Genomic DNA, 5,572 nt, shown 5'->3' on the forward strand with positions numbered 1-5,572 from the left:
AGTTGCTCCCTATTAGCTTCTGTATTATTAGCGCAGGTCAAAAAACTAAAGGCAAGTAGTTGCTAAGCACTATGTCGGAGGACTCAGAGTCCACACCTTTACATCAGTGAAAGCCAGGACATATTTTCCCAACAAGAGCATTGGGAATTCCCAAACAGAAGCATATGTGGGAAAGTTCCTGTAAACAAGAAAAAGAGAGATGAGACTGAGAAAGTATTGAAGTAAATTACGGGTAGATAGTATCAAGCCTTTATGATAAGCTGAAGACGTAGCCTGTAACAGAAGTGGATGAGGATGATTGAAAAGTGACTAGAACTAATCATTTTTTATAACATGTTTTGTAATTATTTTTGTATAAACTTTATTTAGTTTTGTGACAAATGACCAGTCATCATATATAACATGTTTTGTACTCTTTTTTGTATGACGTCAGGGCAGTTTTATGAGCACTGAAAGTTATAAAGATAATCTTAGACATATTCGTTTCAGTTCAAAAACATTGAGAAACAGTACGTTATTTGATTATCATTTAAATTACTTCAAATCATGAATGTGTACGATAATTTTTCTTTGTAATAATATTCTCCAGACGGACATGCGTATTTTACATTACACTTGTAGCACTCTAAATACTGTCATTCATTAAATATAAGTTTCTACTTTTCGTGTAATTTAAATAAGTGCTTTAAAATATATTTCCTCACTCATTTATTGCTGTAAGAGGGTAACTCCATGTGATAAAAATCACCTAGCAGCTACAAATATTTTTCAAATCAGGTAATACTAGCCTTATACATTCCAGCAAATGAACTGTTTCACGCAGCAGGAAGAAATTCGTCATTAACTTGTTAAATACGTAGTGGAATGTTGTTTCTTCCTCCTGAATAATTCTTCGCACGTGAGTTGTCACCTTTTAGAAATAAACGATTCAATTTATGTTTTTATTCAGGATAACTTATTTCAAAATGTAATGCGTTAAAAGCGGTCCAGTTACTTAAATATGTGATGGACCATCATTACAAATGAGTCAATGTAAACGTTGTAACATCCACCCTATGGAGGAAACTTGAGTCTCTCTGGCTTATAATCACGATAGCATCATGTGGTTCCTAATAGTTCGTCGGTTTGCGCAGTACAAGAACAGTGTTGATTTTGCGTTGCGAGACAGGACAACAAGGCGACAACGAGAGAAGAGACCACTGGCTGTTCTCAACTAAGTAGCAACTCTCATCGTTTCCACTACAGCCCAAATTACATGTGGAGCCGTTTGGAGCATCCACCGTGCACAGAATACTTTTGACGACATGTTCTTGTCTATGACCCATTTCGGCAAGCAATTTCCAACTTCTACAAGAAGCCCTTATATTCATGAGCCTAGGAAAACACAGGCTGCATTTGTTCGCCTCCTGCACCAAGCAGTCTACGTGTACTTTCAGCAAGAAAATGCACCGTTTCATAGCTCCCCAAGTGTGTCAAATTGTTTGAGGTTGAGTGCATGGACATAACGCTTGTGTAGTACCTGAAATCCATTATGTTCAGTATATCTCGGACCCCATCGAACGAGACGAACGCTCTTTGAATCCAGGTGCAATCATTCTCCAGTTGTGGACTCATCACTCAGGATGGCTTTACAATGCTTGTGACGCCCATAAACACAAACGAGGCGGGTCACACACAATCATCATCGTCAACTACTTCCACCTCTGAATGACGAGGTTTATTCAAGTCACAAATTGAGATACGATTTCATTTGTTGGCTGCAAGTGAAATCATGCTGGGCTATTCTCAGATTATTCCAGCGTATTTCCAAAAGCCCTTGTCTCATCAGTGTGACGGCTTTCCGTAAGTTTTTTTTCTGTTTGTTGAACTCCAATGTAGCAGCATGTTTGCCCATCTCTTGTCATTGCGCCTGGTCGGTTCACCAACTCACTACGACTTCAGTGCAGTTGCTCGTTCGTGGATGTCTCTAACCGTTGTAACAAACCGATATCACTTGCCTCTTTTTAGCTTTTCTTTTCTGAAGCCAAGAATGGATCTTCACATCATCCTCTGAATCGTTCTCCAGTTTTCTTTGGTGAATTTATTTAACATCAAGGTCTCTAAGATGTATGTCAGCAATAGTAGAAAGCATTCGGCATTCCATACTATCTTTAGATTTTCTTACATCTTCGACTGGAAAACAATTTAGTACTCTTCAATAAGCTCACAGTTCAAGTTTATGGTTCAAAATGGCTCAAATGACTCTGAGCACTATGAGACTTAACTGCTGAGGTCATCAGTCCCCTAGAACTACTTAACCCTAAGTAATCTAGGGACATCACACCCATCGATGCCCGAGGCAGGATTCGAACTCGGGACTGTAGCGGTTGCGCAGTTCCAGACTGTAGCGCCTAGAACCGCTCGGCCACTCCGGCGGGCTGTCCTAGTTTAGCTATTTCACTTCCGACAGCCCTTAAGAGTTGACTCTTCCAAAGGATTGTGTCCAGTGCCACATTGCCTTCTCTGACCCCTGTATTGAACGAAACATGCGTACATAATTGAAGACCTTGACTGTAAAAAAGCGGTATTTTGATTATTTCGAGAAATTACGCAGTAAAGTTTCAATAAATTCTCGTAAATATGATAGAGCATGTACATTCAGTTTGATTTTTTCACCCAGATACGTCCTTGTTTTCACATATATCTACTGTAACGACATAGTTGTAAAGTGATGAATTCTACCTACAATTCTATACTTAAACTCTCGTCAAAGGGACCTTAACATTCTTTACTTGCAAACCTGGTGCACTTAACGTCAGTTACCATTGACTTACTACTGTTTACTCGCTGGCAACGTTAACGAAACATTACTGCGAAACCTCTCCAAAATACATATGTAAAAGCTCCTATTACAATAACACTTCTTGACGGTGATCAAACGGTATTACTGGCCATTAAAACTCCTATACCAAGAAGAAATGCAGGTGATGAACGGGTATTCATTGGACAAATATATTATACTAGAACTGACATGTGATTACATTTTCACGCAATTTGGGTGCATAGATTCTGAGAAATCAATACCAACAACAACCACCTCTGGCCATAATAACGGCCTTGATACGCCTGGGCATTGAGTCAAACAGAGCTCGGATGGCGTGTGCAGGTACAGCTGCCCATGCAGCTTCAACACGATACCACAGTTCATCAAGAGTAGTGACTGGCGTATTGTGAAGAGTGAGTTGCTCGGCCACCATTGACCAGACGTTTTCAGTTGGTGAGAGATCTGGAGAATGTGTTGGCCAGGGCAGCAGTCGAACATTTCCTGTATCCAGAAATACCCGTACAGGACCTGCAACATGCGGTCGTGCATTATCCTGCTGAAATGTAGAGTTTCGCAGGGATCGAATGAAGGATAGAGCCACAGGTCGTAACACATCTGAAATGTAACGTCCACTGTTCAAAGTGCCGTCAATGCGAATAAGAGGTGTCCGAGACGTGTAACTAATGGCACCCCCTACCATCACGCCGGGTAATACGCCAGTACGGCGATGACGAATACACGCTTCCAATGTGCGTTCACCGCGATGTCGCCAAACACGGATGCGACCATCATGATGCTGTAAACAGAACCTGGATTGATCCGAAAAAATGACGTTTTGCCATTCGTGCACCCAGGTTCGTCGTTGAGTACACCATCGCACGCGCTCATGTCTGTGATGCAGCGTCAAGTGTAATCGCAGCCATGGTCTCCGAGCTGATAGTCCATGCTGCTGCAAACGTCGTCGAACTTTTCGTGCAGATGGTTGTTGTCTTGCAAACGTCCCCATCTGTTGGCTCAGCGATCGAGACGTGGCTGCACGATCCGTTACAGCCATGCGGATAAGACGCCTGTCATCTCGATTGCTAGTGATGCGAGGCCTTTGGGATCCAGCACGGCGTTCCGTATTACCCTCATGAACCCACGGATTCTATATTCTGCTAACAGTCATTGGATCTCGAGCAACGCGAGCAGCAATGTCGCGATACGATAAACCGCAATCGCGATAGTCTACAATCCTACCTTTAACAAAGTGGGAAACGTGATGGTACACATTTTTCCTCCTTACACGATGCATTACAACAACGTTTCACCAGGCAATGTGGTCAACTGCTGTTTGTGTATGAGAAATCGGTTGGAAACTTTCCTCATGTCAGCACGCTGTAGGTGTCGCCACCGGCGCCAACCTTGTGTGAATGCTCTGAAAAGCTAATCATTTGCTTATCACAGCATCTTGTTCCTGACGGTTAAATTTCGCGTCTGTAGCACGTCATCTTCGTGGTGTCGCAATTTTAATGGGCAGTAGTGTACTTAGATACGCGTTTTGTGTATCATAGCAATTCATCTGGCAGAAATTCGTTAATATGTATTGCTTGTCTCGTCCGTTTATACGCTAGTAACACTTTTTAGAGCATTCAAATGGAGGGCCTATTTGTTTTTATATATGTATGTAGTGTATTCCTTTCCTTCATGACTCTTTTATCTTCATTTATTTCTGGACACCTCCATGTTTCACCCTCTTCCTACCTCCCTATAGGCTCCGCTTATCATGTGTATCAACTGTATCGACCTGCAGAATATAAGGATCAGGCGTGTCTTCGGAAGGACGCGTTTATGTGATGCTCCTCCGAACCTATAAAAATTCAGAGCTATAAGATTAACGTCCTCCACACACGTCAGAATAATTTCACGCAAAAAAGTGAAACATATCCGTCGATAGTTTGTAGCATGTACTCATTACCACCCTCTTACATACAAACAAACACCGTCGAACAGGCTGTGAAGGCCCAACGGTACCGACGGCCGCCATGCCATCCTCAGCCCTTAGGCGTCACCGTATGCGGCTACAAAAGGGCAAATGGTCAGCACACCACTCTCCCAGCCGTTCTCAGTTTTCGTGGCCAGTGTCGCTAGTTCTCAACCAAGTAGCTCCTCAGTTCACCTCATAAGGGCAGAGTGCACCCCACTTGCCAACAGCACTCGGCAGACCCGGACAGCGACCCATCCAACTGCTAGCCAAGCCCGACAGTGCTTAACTTCGGTGATCTGATGGGAACTGGTGTTACCACTGCGGCTAGGCAGTTGGCCCATTCTCGTATATAAGCTACATAAAAATATACACGCAACACAGGTGATATAGGTTGTATAAAAGGAGTAACAATCTGCTTAAGTACACTCCTGGAAATTGAAATAAGAACACCGTGAATTCATTGTCCCAGGAAGGGGAAACTTTATTGACACATTCCTGGGGTCAGATAAATCACATGATCACACTGACAGAACCACAGGCACATAGACACAGGCAACAGAGCATGCACAATGTCGGCACTAGTACAGTGTATATCCACCTTTCGCAGCAATGCAGGCTGCTATTCTCCCATGGAGACGATCGTAGAGATGCTGGATGTAGTCCTGTGGAACGGCTTGCCATGCCATTTTCACCTGGCGCCTCAGTTGGACCAGCGTTCGTGCTGGACGTGCAGACCGCGTGAGACGACGCTTCATCCAGTCCCAAACATGCTCAATGGGAGACAGATCCGGAGATCTTGCTGG

At 43.2% G+C, this 5,572-nt stretch overlaps 1 pseudogene; it reads right to left on the bottom strand.

The window, feature by feature from the left end:
• Positions 1 to 4,987: 4,987 nt before the first annotated feature.
• LOC126482947 (5S ribosomal RNA) lies at positions 4,988 to 5,106 on the bottom strand (annotated as a pseudogene).
• Between the last annotated feature and the right edge of the window lie 466 nt (positions 5,107 to 5,572).

This window comes from Schistocerca serialis, chromosome 5 (assembly GCF_023864345.2).
Source record: "Schistocerca serialis cubense isolate TAMUIC-IGC-003099 chromosome 5, iqSchSeri2.2, whole genome shotgun sequence".
NCBI lineage: Eukaryota > Metazoa > Arthropoda > Insecta > Orthoptera > Acrididae > Schistocerca > Schistocerca serialis.